The sequence below is a fragment of the Bombus bifarius genome, unplaced genomic scaffold, assembly GCF_011952205.1.
Source record: "Bombus bifarius isolate JDL3187 unplaced genomic scaffold, Bbif_JDL3187 scf7180000008214, whole genome shotgun sequence".
In the NCBI taxonomy this organism is placed as follows: domain Eukaryota; kingdom Metazoa; phylum Arthropoda; class Insecta; order Hymenoptera; family Apidae; genus Bombus; species Bombus bifarius.
This window is the reverse complement of record NW_022884517.1, coordinates 1,362,333-1,382,072: the sequence shown is the minus strand read 5'-3', so window position 1 is coordinate 1,382,072 and position 19,740 is coordinate 1,362,333. Positions and strand designations below refer to the sequence as shown.

The following is a 19,740-nucleotide window of genomic DNA, read 5'->3' as shown; positions in this document are numbered from 1 at the left end:
TCAATTCTGAAACGATCGAGAAATATGATATGATAAACATTATCAGCAGTGATTAATAATATTAATAATTCATTTTATTAAACATTAATAATATTTACTCTTTATATCTATTTACAGTCGTTGAAGTAACAATTTTCTTACAAGATATTAATGAGTTTAGTGATGTAAATGAAGTCTACAAAGAATGTAAGATTTAATTTATGGTTTTATTTATATAAGTGTATGTTATATTTGTGTACATGTCTACGCGCCATTTCTTTTCCTTTAGTTTTTAAGGAGAACTATCCAGCTGGATCTACATTCCAAGTTGGAAAGTTACCAATGGTGAGAAGTAACACACGTATGAATATACACATGTAATTCAAAATCTAACCGCTAACGTTAAACGTAAAATATTGCTGTAGGGTGCAAAATTTGAAATTGAAGCTATTGCTTGTTGTTGGCGAGGTAGAAACAATTTGAATATTGTAAGCAAAATTAATTTAAATGTTATATATTAATGAAATATGTTTGCATTTAAGCATTTAAATATTATTTCGAATTTACTATTTTTATGTGTGATGCTTTTATGATTATATTAATAAAAATTTGGTTCTTTTACCATATGTATATTTAAACATAAGTTTAGTTTTTAAAAACAAATAATGGGAAATAGTAATGGGAAATATCTTTCATAAATTATATTAAATATTTTTGTACTATTGAAAAACCTTAGAAATAAATATTTTTGGGAAGTTTCCTCTAATATTTTGCTTTGTACAGGGACATATAAAAAAAATAAAAAACGTAAAATAATGAATGTTAATAGTAACCTGATCAAAGTCACCAAATATTTCTTATAACATTGGCATAAAAATTAAATTTATAAAAAACATACTTAATAGTAATTCATCACAAGAAATAGTACTTTTTAATTAATATCAGGTGTAGCAAAAGAAGAATTTTTATATGTTGTAAATAAATTATATTACTTTATAAAAAAGAAAGAAAACATTTATGTATTTTCATAATAATTTATAATGCTATGACAAAAGTGTAACGATAAATGTAACTTTTATCTCGTAAAATAAAAGTAAAATCGTGAATATTGTAAGAATATTATATTTAAAATGTTTGTGTTTAAATATGTCATTGTAATAAATAAACAAAAACGTATCCTAACGAACAATACGAATGAATATGAATGATTAAAGAATAAACATGGACAACAACCAAACATAGCGGCAGATATGGATAGTATTGTGTTACATAGAGGGTGGTCCGTCATTCATGATACAAATGTGGTTAGACAGATTCTATGACCCACAATAGGATCCTAGTTACTAATAAAATTACAATTGCAAGACACGTAGAATTTATAGGTAAAGATGATAATTTAGTAGGATTTCAAGGAGAAGATGGACTAGAGAATGAAACACCAACAGACCAAAATAAACGTAAAAATTCCCCTCCCCCACATATCTTCATTGACGACGTCATCGACATTCAAACAATGATAAAGTCCGTTGAGAAAGAAATTAACAAAGAAGACAAACGTAAAATAAACAATAACCAAATCAAAATTCTGCCGACTAACCCAAAATCCTACAGGAAGCTAACTAAGCTACTAAAAACCATAAACGCAAACTACCACACGTATCAACCGAAGCAAGAAAGACCTTTTCGAGTGGTACTACGCAACATCCACCACTCAACTAACTTGAACGAACTGAAGTCCGAACTCCTAAATCATGGCCACGAAGTAACAAACATCAGCAACATAAGACATAGAATCTCGAAAAACCCGCTACCCTTATATTTCATAGACTTAAAACAAGAGCCAAATAATAAACAAATTTATAACATCAATCGATTAATGAACTCAGTAGTCAAATTCCAACCTCCTCTTATAAAAAAGAGATAGTGCAATGTAAAAGGTGCCAAAGGTACGGTCACATGCAGAAATACTGCAACCGTAATATCCGCTGCGTTAAATGTGCAGGTACACACCCCACTGACCAGTGCAGTAAATCACCGGAAACCCCAGCGAAGTGCATCCACTGTCAAGGTGACCATCCTGCAAATCGACGTAATGCTCGTATCGGAAACCCACTTCACCGACGAAAACTACCTGAATATAAACGGTTATAAATTCTACCATACCCAACACCCCAGCGGAAAGGCCCACGGCGACACCGGAATCATAATCAAATCAAGCATTAAGCACTACGAACATCCATCATTCCAAAAAGACTACCTTCAAGCAACAAACGTAGCAATAGAAGACTGCCATGGCACAATCACCACTTCAGCAGTATATTGTCCTCCTAGACATTCTATTTCCAAAGAAGACTTTGATAACTTCCTGGACACCCTGGGCAATAGATTCATAGCTGGAGGAGACTATAATGCCAAACATACCCAATGGGGCAGCAGACTGGTTACAGCAAGAGGCAAAAACCTCTTAAACAGCATAATAACCAACAATCTCAACTACCTTATCACATACGAACCCACATACTGGACCAGTGACACTAACAAAATACCTGACTTACTTGACTTCTTTATAACTAAAAACATCTCGTCAAGATAGTCCAAATCGACTCTTCGGCTGATCCCTCTTCTGATCACTCCATCGTGATAGCAATAGTCAGTTCAACAATTGTCGAGAATACACCTAATGGCTTCATTTATAATCAACTCACCAACTGGCAACTCTTTAGAGAAGCCTTTAATCACTCAACTTCAGCCTTAACTTCACTAAAAAGTAATGAAGAAATCGAAGCAGCCACGGAATACTTAAACACGAGCATAATAAACACTATCCGCTTCTCCACACCGACAAAGACTTCTATCAGCAAACGTGAATATCCCATTACATATTAAAAAAAATACCAGAGAAACGTAGACTAAGAAGAGTATGGGAGACCCATAGAACACCGGATGACAAACGCAAACTAAACAACGCAACTAGAAAGCTAACCAAAATCATCAAAAATTACAAAAATGAAACTCGCGCCCCCCACAAATAATCCCTCCAATCCGCCGTCCGCAAGGTGGATGGGCGCGTAGCCCTATAGCAAAAGCCAACCTGTTTGCTAAGTACTTGTCTAAAGTATTTAAACCCCACTCCTCCAAAGCTGCCGCGGACGTTACTGAATACCTGCACACTCCCTTCCAAATGTCCCCTCCCATTGAACCCTTCACTTCTGCAGAGATTATAGAATCAATCAGTCGCCTAAATCCTAAGAAAGCAGCAGGGTACGACCTAATAGGCAATAAAGCAATCAAGGAACTTCCCATAAAAGGGATTGCACTCATCACATCGATTTTTAAAGCTATCCTTAACTATATATGAAATTAGCTCCTATCGCCCAATCAGTCTTTTACCTACCCTGTCTAAACTATTCGAGAAGATGCTCACGAATCGACTCCTTCCACTCCTAAAGGACTTGAAAACACTCCCAGATCACCAATTCGGCTTTCGGAAACAACATTTAACAGTAGAGCAAATCCATCGCATAACCCACATGATCAGCCAAACCCTTGAAAGGAAAAAATATTGCTCAGCGGTATTCCTAGACATTCAACAGGAATTCGACAAAGGGCTATTATACAAGCTTCTCGCTCCTACTACTCCATCCTAAATTCCTACCTAACCAATAGACAATTCATGGTTAAATGCCTAGACGCCACTTTCACAACATTCCCAATAGAATCTGGCATACCCCAAGGTAGTGTCCTCGGACCCCTGTTGTTTTCCATATACACTGCCGATTTACCTATATCAACAGAGATAACAATAGCAACATTTGCTGACGACACAGCGCTATTAGCTTCCCACGCAGACCCGATAATTGCTTCATCCACTCTTCAGCGATGCCTCGACTCTATGGAAAAGTGGTTTCATAAATGGGGCTTCAAAATTAATGAAAAAAATCCACACATGTAACCTTCATGCTCCGGAAACAAACTTGCCCCGAGGTCACCATCAACAATACAACAATTTCTAGCAAGGACACAGTCAGATACCTGGGCATGACCCTGCACAGGAGATTAACCTGGGAAAACCACATCACAGACAAAACGAAGCAACTAAAGGACAAAGTCAAAAAATTCTATTGGCTCACTGGCCGACGATCCAAATTAAACACACAGAATAAAATTATTCTCTACAAGACCGCAATAAAACGTGTCTGGACCTACGGAATCCAACTATGGGGAACAGCAAGTAACTCCAACATTGAAATACTTCAACGCTTCCAATTGAAAACGCTAAGATCCCTAATTGATGCACCTTGGTATGTTACCAATGAAACAATACACCGCGACCTCAAGATACCCACAGTTAAAGAGGAAATAGCAAAATATAGCGACAGATATAGCAAAAGAGTCAACAAACACCGAAACCCCCTAATCACTGGACTACTTGATACGACGGACCAGATCCGCAAGCTGAAGAGACACTACCCACTACACCTAAACTTCAACTAGTTATTTAAATTAAGTAATATTTAATTATTTAAAATACTTACTTATAAATTATACTTATCTATAATAAGTATTAACTTATTATAAATAATCAGCCATGTCACTGCGCCACGCCAGAAAAACTACTAAAAATTCTCAACACGAGAATCGATTGTAATTTTAATAAATATGAAAAAAGAACTTGTCGCACTTACGGAGGCGCCGGTTCTCACGTCCGCATAGCTCGACTGCTCGGGCAGAACTAACATAAATGAAATATGAGCTAGTTTGGCCATTTCCTTGAGGTTTCTTTCTTTCTCATCCTGACCTTCTCAAATTATTTTCTATGTCCTCAAGTTTTCTTTCTGATTCGTTACTTACATTTCTCTACTCTTTTATTGCAACCTGCTCGACCTTTTCGTCATTTATTTCATTTTCATCAATTTCGTTTAAATCTGAATGTTCGTCAAAATCCTTTTCTATTTCATTATATGAAACTTTTTTCCCTATTTTTTATATGTATAGAAATAATAGCGCGTATGCACTTAAAATGGACATGCTATATACGTTATGACTAATGGCTTATGACTGTTTAGTGTAATAATAACGGTATCTACGTGTAGACTCTATTTTAGAAAACATGACATTTCAAAAAGGATATTAAATTGAAGTTAAGTTTCGATTGCGACGGACAAAGAATCGAATCCTTCTGACCATACGTTTCACCGAGGGTCAAAAGGTAATGTGAAATAATGTTTAATAGCAATTCGATGTACCGCATAGTTACTAAAGTCGATGATGCGTGTGATTTCGATACCCAATTTTTCAGAGATTTCTCGTAGCGAATCTGTCGACCGACTGAACCCGTCTAACCTTTCTTATTACCCTTTCACGCCTTAGAAGTTGGGGGAAACGTAGTATTGCTGAATAGGAAGAAATCGTGGCGTTCATGAGGCTTTCGTTTAAAAGATTTCTGCTTCGCGTTGGTCCCAAGTTTTCCATAGTCTAAATCGAACGTACGATCTCTAAATAAATATGAATGAAAATATGTTGCGCGAACATAACACCTCCTCTTTTAGATGGGATATCATTTGCTAATATGCTTCCACACTCGTAGATCGAACACGGGGCAAGAAAATACTGAAGTGAACTGTTCCCCGTAGTATGCGCGTTTCTATGTATATATGTAGGACTTATCGTTTACGTGCTTTATTCGATTTCCTGATTCTCTTAAGTATGACATTTGACATCAGTCACTGTTTTCATCGGTTGAATGGGCGACCAGCGGGCCATTCTTCCATTTGCACGATGGTTTTCTCTTGGTTGAATTGACTTTAGTGTTCTCGATCTTGAACTAAGATTCGGCACCTGTTGTTCTGAGACCGTGTGTTTGGTTGCCCCTTTTGCCTCTTTTAGCGTCACAACAACTTGCTCAATAAAAATACGCATATAGTCATTCAAATCGCGTGAATAATTCAAAGACGGGTCATTAACGAAAGAGAAATAAATTCTCCCGTTCTTCTTAACGAAATTAATTCGTTGCTCCGTTATGAACCAGTTTAATTTATAAAAAATTTTTACGTCAAAATTAATAACGCTCCAGAAGATTTATATCCTGTGAACGTCAAATGTCTTAGCCAGGTCATCAAATTTAATGTCATATTGAAAATGTATAGCCATACCATACGCAACTTTAATAAAACAATCTTGCGAGAGTCTCGTACATCCGCGCTTGGTTGACACAGGATACACGTAATCACGGAAGATATTCTCTCCGATCTTTCCTTTTCTCAGTAACGCCCGCATGGTGGCTACCCTCTGTTTTACGCGCGGAATCCCGCACGTCGACACAAGGCACGCAGCAGTGTATGTTAAAACGATTTCTTTTCACGTGACGCACATAGTTCGCCCCAACATCCACTATGTACGCCTCGTCGCCTTCCAACGTGCCTTTTACGTTATTGTCGTAATGTAGGTTAGGCAAAACCCATTCCTCACAACACAACCGCGAAGCCGCGGACATGGCATGAGGATGGTTTATTTTCCCAGTTACAACCACATCTTTATCTAATTTGTATTCAAAAATAGCAGTAGTATTTTTTATCAACGGAACCAATTTCGTTTCTTCCTTAACAAAAGTGTCTCGCTCTAGTTTCGAAAAAGGCACATTAGTATGTAAGAAACATTGACACGCGCCCATCAAATGGTAGTCACACTTTCCAGCTGTTAACGTCTTTCTTTTCAAATCGAATATGTTGTCTTCAAAAAGCAAAGCCCTCATCTGGTCAGGAGTCAAAAAATTTGTGTGTTGATTTAGATACCTTCTCAACCCCGACAAAAATTTTTCTTCCTTCTCGTTTACAATTTCGGTTTCAATGACGTCCAAAGAAAAATTTTGAAAAATTAAATAAACTTCAGAATTCCCTTTGCAGCTGCAAAAGGGCTTATAATAAACAATTTTCCCAAAACAACCAGACAACGAGGATATGTCCAATTTAAAAAAATTACCGTGCTTAATTCCCGCCAGGAAGAAGGGCCTGTTTCGTTGCTTCATCTTTTTATTTTTAATGCGCTCCTCAGGGTACCAAGCTTCACTAAGTGTTCGAATCTCGGTAACCCTAATCCTCCGTAATTTTTCGGAGCGTAAAAGAACCCGGTGGCGGTCGATGGCACCAAATGCAGAATCGCTTTAATTTCCTACATGACCTCGCTATTCATAAGCTCCAAGACACCGTCGCTTGGTAGATTAATGAATAAGTTGTAAATGAATCGAGGGAAGATATACTTTGTCAATAATTCGATCTTTTGGCATGGCTTCAAGGACCCTACTTTTCTCACCATGCTTAGAATGTCGGGCACTACTATGCCACAATGGACGGCTTTCCATGGACTAATTTTCGCACCCATATACCTGAAGGCTCCGTCTGGGTCTATTGCGGGTATTCTTGTGTTGTTGATCTTTATTTCAGGGCCCTTTATGAATCAGGTGTCCTTTTTGTCTACCACCGGGAACGCTTGAATTTTCTCGACCGATATATTCATGCCCAGGCTCTCCAGGTATTTGTGAAGCTCGTCCATCTGGCATTGTGCCTCTCTCTCGTCTTCACCAAGCAAGACGATATCATCAGCGAAGGTCAGCACAGGAATCTTGTTTCCTTCATTAATATTTATGCTCGCGGTACTATTCTTTTCGATTTCTTTCAGCAGTAGCTCAAAACATAAGTTGAACAGCCGCGGTGACAAAGGAACACCATGCTTTACTCCCCTGAGGATTTCAATCTCGACCTCTATATTGTCTTTTGTTTTTACTTGATCTTACATCCTTTATACATTTTCTCTATGACTTCTATTATAGGGGTCGGAACGCCTTTTATCGCCAGGCAAGGTCTTGTAGCGGCACTCGACAGCACAAATACCGCTACTCGACATAAACAACTAACGGACGACGGTAGCGCAGTGGTTAGCGCATTAGGTTACAAACGTTCGGAACGCGGGATCGAATCCCGGCGACCGAAGTCCGATTTTTATTCCACGATTCTAAATAGGAAGAAAATATAGCAGTACCCCTAGTAGCGACATCTACAGCCACCAGTCACAATCATCACGGACTCGACTCATCCTCTATCTTAGTCTTATCGCAAAATGGGGTATCATATTTTGAAGGCCTTGGAAATATCCACAATTGTGAATACACCCCGCCCCCGATTTCTCTTACTGTAATTCAATGCTGCATTTAATAGATCAATGTTAACTTTACATCCGCTCTCGGATGTGAATCCATTTTGCATAATATTTTGAGCGATGCCCTCTCTCAACCGTCCGTCAAAGATAGATGAGAAAATTCGGCCGAGAATTGGGCCTATTGTAATTGGCCACCAATTCTCAACTTTGCTTCCATCTTGGTTAGCTTTAGACATTAACGTTCCTTCCATGCGGCCGGAAAATAGAAATCATATCATAGTATATTGAACACTTCAGCTATTATTATCGGTAGGCCAGATATTTGGAGATGTTCGTCTTTAAAAGTCCGTCTGGCCCTGCCGCTGTTTTATATCCAATTCTTTTATTCTCTCGCCTAGTAACAACTCTGAGGCTTTGCTTTCTGGAATTATAGGATTTGTGGGTCCAATTCTACCCCACAGAGCTTCATAGAGCCTCTTCACTTCCCTTGCCTTTGGCGGTTGCCTGGCTGGTTCTAAGTTGGCTAGATCGTTGTTTACAATTACGTCGGCCAACTTTTTTGGATATTCCTTGAATATCTCCTGGTAACGTGCGTAGGAGTTCCTTTTTCTCTTATTTCTGCTTGCTTTTTTCTTTCCTTGATCCCTTACATTATAATTTGCCTTCTGATTATATCGGGGCTTATCTTTTACATTACTTTTATTTCTTAGTGCTCCATACAAAGATGTGCCAATAAAATTATCCATTTTTTCGATTAAAAGTTGTCTGCTCTCTTTTGATTCGGCCCAAATTTCATTCAATGTATGTAATGGGTGTAAATATTCCTTAACACAGGAGGAACCTCGGTTTGATTTTCAATCTCAGTTTTAAGACATTGCCGCCACTCGTGAACCATTGCCTCATTAGTTTCGTTTGTTTCTGGGCCCGCAGACGCCATGGATGGTTCAACGAGATCGTACCCGCCCTCTGTCTCTAGGGCTACCTCCTGAAGACCCCCTTCCATGTTTGCAGTTCTTAAGGTCTTCCTTTTGCTTCTTATTTGCTCAGCAGTTTTCGTTGTTAAAATTTTGCTGATCTCTAAATTGGGGTATTTGTGATCTTTATATATTGCATCAAGTTCCTTCAGGAGAGTAACCTCTTCTACTTTCCATACTCTGTCACTTGTTTCCTCTGTCCGTCGTCCCCCTTCTTTTGATATTTCTGACAGCAGGGTGCGCATGTCGTTCATGAGTCAATAGTCCTTTTTGGAACCCGAAACTCATGGGGAAAGCGTCGCATTTAAATCGACCCTCACTGGCATTGCGGGGGGTTTGCTATATTTTGGAATATGACATCTTGCCCCATGGAGCTTAAAAAAGCTCTTTCCACATTTGAAACATCCCCATTCAATGAGGGCATCCATATGATGTAGACTAAGGCGCTTGTCCAGGTCTCGCAACGTCATAAAGAAAAGATTGACTTCCTTTTTCTTGCAGACCAGACAAGCAACCTTGTCCCCCACTAACAGCACCACCATTTTAAATGTCAAGTCCAGGGACATAGCCAAGACGTCAACGATGGTCCTTTTCGAAGCGGATAAATCCGCCACAACGCTTCCGGGCCGACGCTGCGTACATGTTACCGCCGATAGCACGGGGAGGTAGGAGTGCGACTTCAACAGATGAGACCTAAGTCTCCCATGCTTCCGAGCAACTCTGACTCTCCAAGGGACCCGCAATATGACCGTTTAACAGAGGTATGCTGCTTACAGCCCTTAAGTGAGTCATAGTTACTCCCGCCGTTTACCTGCCCTTTTTTGAATTTCTTCAAGTTGACATTCAGAGCTTTGGACAGAAATCACATTACGTCAACAACCTTGGGGTCTATCGCAATTTGGTTAGAGACAGCCAGGCCGGGGATTCTCTTATCGGTATTAACCCTTTTGCTACGGCGATTCTGTTCCACGACTGAATTGGACCCCGCGCCGAAAGTATACGCATTGTTTATCTTGGAAAAAAAGGACTTTGAAAAAAGGAATGTACCGATGTGAAATAATTCTCTCAGACATCGGAGCTGGAGCGGTTACTAGCCCCGTTTCCTCGGGTGAAGGTACAGACCTTGTTCCAGCGGCCCGACTCAACGAAGATCTTAATTTCCAAGGTTATAAAATTTGGGAATCTGAGAAGATCATCACACACATTTCGGCGTACATATTCAAAATTTGTACCCAATAGTCTTGCAGGATTCACGAAGCTTACCGCGCGGTAGAAAGGAGACTGGACAGTGAATGTTTTGCTACATACAAATAACAAGTGCTACTGTAACGAGTGATAAAAGTTTAACAAATTTAAAATGATGAAATAGCACGCGAGCACAATACTAATTAAGGACCTGTACAAAGAACAGTCTATAATTCGAAAGGATGTCACGGCACACAATCGTGAATAACAGAAGGACGTGTCGCGTACACGTTTATTCTTGGCTTCTCATCGCGTTACTATCAAGATCTGGGGAGCCGGCGGCAGCGGAGACGTTATGATTTCGACTTGTTTGTCGGCTTGGTAACAGTAACGATGCATCTTCTGCTCTGTCGCACTAGGCGAGGAGGATGTTCAACTGTGGAAGATGGTGAGAATCGTTTGAAGAAAATTTCAGGGTGCCGATCACGAAGTTAGCCCTGTTGCCTAGCACACGTCAATTTGCGGAAAAATGTTTTTGGAATCTTTGATTCTTTGGATCCAGAGAATTGGTGAATCTATCAGGGGCTTTCCTGATCTTATAGCTCTATAGCACTTGCCGCGTTCGATGAACGATGAGATAAAGTAACATAGTGTGTCGAAGTGCTTCTTCAGCCGATTTAAGGATGCGGGAGATTCTGTGTTTGTCTTGAAGAAAACCTCCGAAGCGGGAATCCGGATATCTCTCAACGCAATGTGAGAGCTGTAATGGAGACTTCTGGGGTCGAAAGAATATTATTATTTATGGTCTGGAGGACGATCTCTACTTCTGCTGACTGTGTACTACTGACTGTTATCTCAGTGTTCTTATCATCGTCTACAGAGATATCAAATTCTGACAGCTCGGTGCAGAAAAATATCCAGCTTTTCCATGAGTACGAAATCCAAGAACGACTGCACCGTGACAAATCAAATGCCATCAAAACCAGTGTCACTGAACTGGAGGATCAGATCTACCTGTTACTCGTTAAATCAGTGTCACAGGTTCTCGTATCTGTTATTATTTAACGTGCTGCTCCAGGGAACGTGTCTCGCGTTATAATTACCATCGAGGATGAAAAAATTGTATTGCATAGATAGAGTTTTTCGAAAAGCGCGTCTCATTATTCGGCAGAGACGTTGTGACAAGACACAAACTTAAGAGCCTGCAACGAAAATAAAATATATGTGTCGAGTCAAAGTCCGAATCTGGGCCCGAGTCGTCCTCGTGGCGGGGGCTTGGGACAGGTAAGGATTCCTCACTGAAGCTATCCATTTTTTTTTACACTGAAGTTATTTTTATTGACACATACAAAATTGTTACAGACTTGACACAAACTCACAATGATCACACACTCGCGACGCTAGTGACAATGGTCTTAGGTTCGATAACGAATCCGCGGACAACGGGATGGTAGTCGTACGCACTCGCAAAGATCTAAGTCGGATTCTTTGTTAATATTCACTGACCGTAAGGCGTTAAACTTTTTGTCGATGAGATCGCAAGGGAGAATGACTTTCCGTGCCGGTGATACCTCAGAGGAAAACTATGATGGGGTGTGTCTAAGGACACGAGATCATCGGATTCGTCGGGGATATCCTACGTTCGGAAAGTAAGGGAAATTGACGTTGCTGCTAATTGGCCAATCTCCATATCGGTAGTTAAAAAAGGATGCTAGCCGCTCTCGAGGGAAGGTTGCTAGTGGGAGACATCGTTCGTGGAAAAATAGGTCTCTCCTGTCTTCCTGTAACTGGGACAAAGATTGTTTATCTGTTGAAGGATTTTAGGTAACTAGATATTAGTGTTTATAACGGTCCTCGGGCTAGCCGATCACGTACTGCGGAGACGCGTCGGCATCTGGTAAACATCCTGCCCGGAGAATAGGATCTGCGTGTGACGAGCTACGGGACAGAAACCGTTGGAATGTTTACTGCCACGTGCCGCTACAAATCTTTCTTTTAAGGAGAGCTATAAGGTTACTCAATGCCTTTGTTAGACGGAGAGTTTGTCCCGTTGACCGCGGCTACGTTCGGCGAATAATTGTCGCCTTGAGCCCAAGCTCATTGTCACAAGTCTCAAACAAATACAATTGGGTAGAATGACGGCAAATCGTTTAATTACAACTGTAGATTTTAATTACAATGTTTTTATGGATTTTCCCGAGGTTTCAGAGGGAAGGCACCGGTGTCCTCTTATCTCCGACATATGAAAAGTCGCGTTGTTTGCTAGATTTATCGTGACAACTGGAAGCTCCATTTTCCCCTTATCTGTACGTGTTTAGTGATTATCGCTTCGAAGTTAAATGACATGCTTATCGAAATGAATTAAATGATAAAGCCATTCCGCCCCCAAACTTGGAGTTCAAGTGGTCACACCATTTCGAAACGAAGACCGTTGAGTAGGAATGCCCTATATTTGCAGAACTGCAATAACATTGGACTTGACCTCGACCCGAGTTGACATAATGTAAACAGAAGCAGATGCGCTATGTTGGGCTGTAAATGAGGAGTATAACGCGCATCGAAATGTCGAGATACCACCAATAGCAGCCGAGATAGGTTCATTTGAATATTAAAGCCTAAATATGCAAAACTGCAATTACAATGAATTTGGCAGGGACCTGAGTTGACGTAGCTCAAACCGGCTGATGTGTACCCCATACCCCACATTTGTTGCCAAATACAGCGCACCTGTTCTTGTTTACATTATGTCAACAGGGGTCGAGGTCAAGTCCAATGTTATTGCAATACTGCATATTCAGGCTTCAACATTCAACTGAACGTATCTCCGCTACTATTGGTGATATGTCCACAATTCGATGTGCGTTATACTCCACATATGCTGCCGAATGCAGCGTACGAAATTCGGTTTGCGTTATGTCAATTCTGTGCCCTGTCAAATCCAGCATAATTGCAATTTTGCAGATTCTACCTTAAATATTCAATTGAACATATCGCCGTTTCCATTGGAGATATGTCGACAATTCGATGCCCCACATTTACTGCCAAATACAGCGCGCATCAGCCTATTTTTGCTATGTCAACCCTGGTCCCTGCCAAATCCATTGTAATTGCAGTTTTACATATTTAGTCTTCAGTATTCAATTGATCGTATCTCCATTTCCATTGGAGATATATCGACAGTTCAATGCGCGTTATACCCCTCATTTGCTGCCAAATACAGCGCACTTCAGCCGGTTTGCACTATGTCAGCTCTGTGCCCTGTGAAACTCAGCGCAGTTGCATTTTTGCAGATGATACCTTAAATATTCAATTGAACGTATCTCCGTCTCCACTGGAGATATGTCGACGATTCGATGCGCGTTCCACTCTACATTTACTGCCCAATACAGCTCACCTCTTGCTGTTTACACTATGTCAACTCAGGTCCCTGCCAAATTCATTGCAATTGCAGTTTTGCATATTTAATCCTTAATATTCAATGAAAGTATCTCGGCTGCTATTGGTGATATGTTGACAAATAGATACGCTACATACTGCATATTTGCTGCCAAATACAGCGCCCTTCAGCCCGTTTGCGCTATGTCAACTCTGTGCCCTGCCAAATCCGGTGCAGTTTCGACTTTGCAGATTGTACCTGAAATATTCAATTGAACGTATCTCCGCTTCCATTGGAGATATGTCGACAGTTCGATGCGCGTTATCTTTCGTCCATTTCGAGGAAAACTAAGCGTTACTATGTTCCCGTTTGAGATATTCGGACGTTTAAACGCTCTTTTCACTCCATTTTACACGGCAAAGTGCACGCCTCTTTCAGCGTCGAAACAAGTCCTGCAGCTAGCAAAACGCAATCATTATCGATTTTGACGAAAACTAAGAGTTACTTCGTTCCCGTTTCAGATATTTCCACGTTTACATGTTCTTTTCACTAAATTTTACACGCCCAATGTAGTGCACGCCTCCTTCAGTGTCGAAACAAACCCAGCAGCTCGCAAAACACAATCTTTCGTCGATACTGAGGAAAACTGAGCGTTAGTTCGTTCCCGTTTGAGATATTTCGGTGTTAAAACGCTCCATTCACTCCATTTTGCACGCTGAATGTAGTGCACACCTCCTTCAGTGACGAAAGAAGCCCAGCGGCTCGCAAAATGCATTGCTCCTTCGATTTTGGCGAAAAGTACGCATTATTTCTTTCCCGCTTGAGATATTTCGACGTTTAAACGCTCTTTTCATTCCAGTTTGCACACCGAATGTAGTGCACGCCTCTATTCAGCGTCGAAGCAATCTCAGCTGCTCGCAAAATGCATTCCTCCGTCGTTTTTGACGAAAACTGAGCGTTATTTCTTTCCTGTTTTTAGATATTTCGACGTTTAAACGCTCCTTTCACTCCATTTTGCACGACAAATATAGTGCACGCCTCTTTCAGAGTCGGAACGAGCCCAACAGTTCGCAAAACGCAATGTTTCGTCGATTTTGACGAAAAGTAAGAGTTATTTCGTTCCCGTTTGAGATATTTCCACGTTTAAAGTCTCTTTTCATACCATTTTACACACTGGATGTGTTGCAGGCCTCTTTCAGCACCGATGCCAGCCCAGTGTTTCGTTCTAAATGTATTGCCGTGATTGGTTGAACTTAATGATACGATTTGAGATCTAAGTTTGAAATTCCCGATTGATACTGTAGGTGCTGCCACCAGAAATAGCCTAAGGATTATTTCAAAATATTTTTTCTTCTTTTTGTATTAAGATTGCTGATATAATTTGCTACTAGTAGGAGTTGACGAAATTGCCCCGCCAGAAGTGCTGCGCAATCTCGAGTTTTTCCAAGCGTCGCACTCTCTGTAACAACTCGAATAAAATCCCAGACTTGTCTCGCCTACTCGTAGCGCAGTCCCGCCTGAACGATTCCAAAGCGTTGTATTCTCTTGATCTTTATTCAATAAGTTATATGCACATGGATAGTGTTAACTAGCGTTTGATGAAACTGGCAAATAGGTTCCACGCTTCAGCTAACCTGCTATACGCAGGAGTACTGGCACGGGAGAGAATTAAAGTTGTTAAAATAAATAATCAGTTTCGATATACAAGATTTATTCAGTTCAAATGGGTTATATTAACAACTATGCAATGATTTGTAGCGGCACTTGACAGCAAACGTCCCAACGGTTTCTATCCCGTGGCTCGCTACATAAAGATACTATCCTTCGGACAAGATGATTGCCAGATGTCGATACATTCCTTCAGAACATTTTCAGCTAAGCTAAGGACCCGCTGTAAATCTTAGGGATTTATTTAGCTAAGATCCTCCAAAGGAACAAATAGTCTTTGTCTCAACAGTCCCTATACCTATCACCCATTACGAGAAGATGCTGGAAGTCTGCTTTCCTCACGTGCGACGCTTCCTGCTAGCTACTTTCTCTCAAGGGTGGTTAGCATCCTTCTCCAACCAACGACTCAGAATTTAGCCATTAGAATTAACAGCGACGTCCATTTTCCTCCAACGTCCATTTTCAGCCTCCCTCAACGAATCCGATGGTCTCGTATCCTGAGACACACCTCATCATAGTTTCCCTATGCAGTATCATCACGAAGAAAAGGTCAGTCACGAGTCGTTTGACCGAATTGATAGTTAGTAGCTAGACTGAATCCGAGTTCCTCGGCCTCTCCGGGAATCATCGTCCGAACTCAAAGCGCATGTCGAATCGTATTTATCGTATCTTGAACTTGTATCCGCGAACCGCGAACCGAATGTAACAACCGCGAGTTTTCGCCAAGTGCACTCCTTGGATATTATCGTTAATAAATATTTATTGTTAAACAAATTCAAGTGTTCCTTCAATCACTATCACGTCCTATCACCTCAGATTTATTCCGGTTGATTTGATTATACAGGGTGGTTGATAACAGGTGGTAAAAGCGGAAAAGGGGTGATTCTACGCGAAAAAAGAAGTCGAAAATATAGAATAAAAATTAATCATTCGTATGAATGAGAGACGTTGGTATTTGTAAACGCCGTTAAACGTTTTCGCCACTATTTATATGGGCGAGAATTTCTTATTGTTATCGACTGTAATTCTTTGTAGGCATCTAGCAATAAAGTGAATTTAAATGACAGGGTTTACAGGTGGCAGACTTACTTACGAACTTTCAATTTTGATATTATGTATCGAGAAGGCAAACGAATGGCTCACGTAGATTTCTTCTAGCGGAATCCCATAGACATGCATCACAGTATAATTAACAAAGTTACAGATAAAAAAATTAACCTGGCCGAAATCTCAGGAGATTAGCTATTAGCGGAACAACGTCGCGATTCCCAAATTTCAGAAATTGCTAATAAATTGCAAAACTATTGGGTAGATGATACATTTACACTGTACATGTGAATGTGTGTGTAAGCGTTAGGGGGCGTCCAGGTCTTAGTTGAGACAAAAGACTGTCGCCAGATGTTAGAAGAATCTGGAAGAGTCGGATGAGAACAAGCGTGCGAGCAAGAAGGTTGTCGAGGTCTTCAGAGTGTAAGATGTATTGTATAGCTGTTGTGTGTAAAATAAAGTAAACGATTTGTATTTCCGAATCCTTTCTTTACCTTAACATGGTAGCAGAGCGTGGTTACTAATTTTTGCAAGCTATTTAGTGCGTGGTTTTTTAGTCTTGCGAGTTAATTCGAGTGAGTTGAGTACGGGGAGAAATTTTCCAAGGATATAAAAATAAAAGAAAAATAATTCGAGCACGTAGGAACGCTTGATTAAAGAATAGATAATCAATTAAAATGGAAAGATCGGAAAGTATAATACCAATATTTGATGCTGAGGATTACGGTATGTGGAAGAAAAGAATAACGATGTTCCTGAGGTATAAGGAATGTGATATTGTTATAACTCGAGTGAAGACCGAAACAGACAATCCAGACTGGGACAGAAAGGATCTGAAGGCGATGAATATAATTTATAGTGCAATATCAAATAGACAATTGGAATATATTTGTGAGGAAAAAACGGCGTATGAGATAATGAGAAAGTTTGACGAAATGTACTTAAGAGAGTCGACGGCACTACAGATCGTGTGCAGAAGGAGATTGGAGAGGATAAGTCTCGAAAAATACAGTGATTCAGAGTCATTTTTTTGTGATTTCGAAAAATTAATAAACGAATTAAAAAATGCCGGCGCACATGTGAGTGAGAAAGAAAAGCTAAATTACACGCTAAATGCATTACCTGAAGAGTATAACTACATAACGGATATAATAGACGCGGTGAAAAAAGAGAATCAAACGGTGGCGTACGTGAAAAATAAAATAGAGATAGCGGAAAGGAAACATAAATCAAATCAAGAAGGAATGAAATATAATGCCTTTGCTGCGAAAAAGGAAGGATGCTTCAAATGTGGAAGAGTGGGACACTTTGCAAGAGAGTGTCAAAATGGCGTCCAAGCGGGAAGCAGCAGCAGTTATTGGCGTGGGTCAACACGTGGCAGCAGCAGAGGAAGAGGAAACAAAAGCTATACGAGTAGGGGACGTGGAAACTTCTATCGTCAAACAGCAACCGACACGAGCGAATATGGCAATTCAGGAGCAGGCACATGGATGGCAACGGCGCACGCAGCACACAGCAACAAGATGAAAGGGATAAGTTTTTTTTTTTATTTATTTATTTGGATTTTACAATTTGTCCAGTAGGACATTTGGTAAAATATTATAGTGGTATACTAATATAACATGTGGGTGGCTACCCCCAGCGGGGTACCACCATCGTGTTTGTTAGCTTATGTCCTTTGTGAGATCTGTTGGGTGTTTCCTTTTTAATCTTCTTTTTATGCTTGATGTGTCGACCGTTTCCGCTGCCAGCCGGTTTGGGTGCGTTGCTATTCTTTCTCCGTACCTTCTTGCACTTTTGTTAATCTCCTCCTTGACCGTTGGTATTCCCAGGTCTTTCCGAATGTCCTCGTTCCTAACGTAACATGGCGCGTTTACTACTGTTCTGAGTATTTTCGATTGCGTTGTCTCTATTTTGGTTATATGGCTCATTGCTGCTGTTCCCCATAGTGCTATTCCGTATGTCCAGATTGGTTTTATGACCATTTTATATATTTTTAGTTTGTTTTCTATGCTTAGTTTGGATTTTCGACTTGTTAGCCAGTACATTTGTCTCCTTGCCATCTGTATTTTGTCTATTGTTGCTTTAATATGCTGTTTCCATGTGAGTCGTGAATCTAAGTGGAGTCCTAGGTATTTGACTTGCCTTGTTTGTATTATGTGTGTGCCGTTTAGTACAATGTTTGGTGGTTTCTGTTTTCGCAGTGTGAATGTAATGTGTTTGCATTTTTCGGGGTTTGGTTTGATTTGTTTTGCTTGAAACCACTTTTCTATTTTTGTGATATGTTCTTGTAGTAATGTAACTGCTGTTGCAGGGTTAGTGTGCCTGACTAGTACAGCTGTGTCATCCGCGAATGTCAGTATTTTGCTACTGTTAGTTGTTGGTATGTTGGCCGTGTATAATGTGTATAAAATGGGTCCTAGGACGCTTCCTTGCGGAACTCCTGCCTTGATTTCTTCAGCTTCCGAGTGTGTATTTTTGATTTTTACTATGAAGCTTCTGCTGCTTAGGTATGATTTGATTAGTTGGTATATCTGCCCCGGGAACTGTTTCCTGATTGATTGTAGTAGGCTAGTGTGGTTTATTTTATCGAATGCTTTTTCGATGTCCATAAAGAGTGCCGTGCAATATTGTTTTGTTTCCAGCGCCTGTAGGATTTCATTGACGAGTCTGTGCGTTTGTTCTATTGTGGAGTGTTTGTTTCTGAATCCGAATTGGTGATCCGGTATTAGATGGTTCTTCTCAATTGTTGGTTTTATCCGGTCGTAGATTACTTTCTCTAGTATCTTAGAGAACACCGGAAGTAGTGAGATTGGTCGGTAGAACTCGGTTTCGTGTGGGTCCTTGCCTGGTTTGGGTATCATTATGATTTGTGCCAGTTTCCAAGCTTTTGGGAAGTATTGTATTCTTAGTATTGCGTTTACTATTATTGTGATTTGTCTTATCGCTTTTGGCGGAAGGTTTTTCAAGATTTTGCCGTTAATTAGGTCGATTCCTGGTGCTTTATTGTTTTTTGTTTTCTCAATTATGTTTCTGATTTCTTGTGCTGTTGCTTTGGGTATGGTGTAGTGATTGTCAATTGGTGTACTAGTAGTTAGCGCATCCTCGTCCGTATGACTATTGTGGTTGCTGTTGTTGATGTTGTGTGAGGTGAATGTGTTGCATAGGTGGTTGGAAAATTCTTCAGCTTGCTCTTCGTTGCGTCTTGCCCATGTGTTGTCTGCTCTTCTGATTGCTGGTACCATTTTTGTTGTCTTCTTTATTTTTTTTGTGGCTTTCCATAGGGAGTAGTTGTAGTTCTCGTGAGCAGATAGTGACTCGATGAACTTTGTGAACTCGTTGTTGTTGTGCTCTTTTATT

At 40.2% G+C, this 19,740-nt stretch overlaps 1 pseudogene; it reads left to right on the top strand.

Annotated features, from left to right (window-relative positions):
* The first annotated feature begins 71 nt into the window (after nucleotides 1-71).
* On the top strand, nucleotides 72-853 carry LOC117211024 (annotated as a pseudogene).
* The last annotated feature ends 18,887 nt before the right edge of the window (nucleotides 854-19,740 follow it).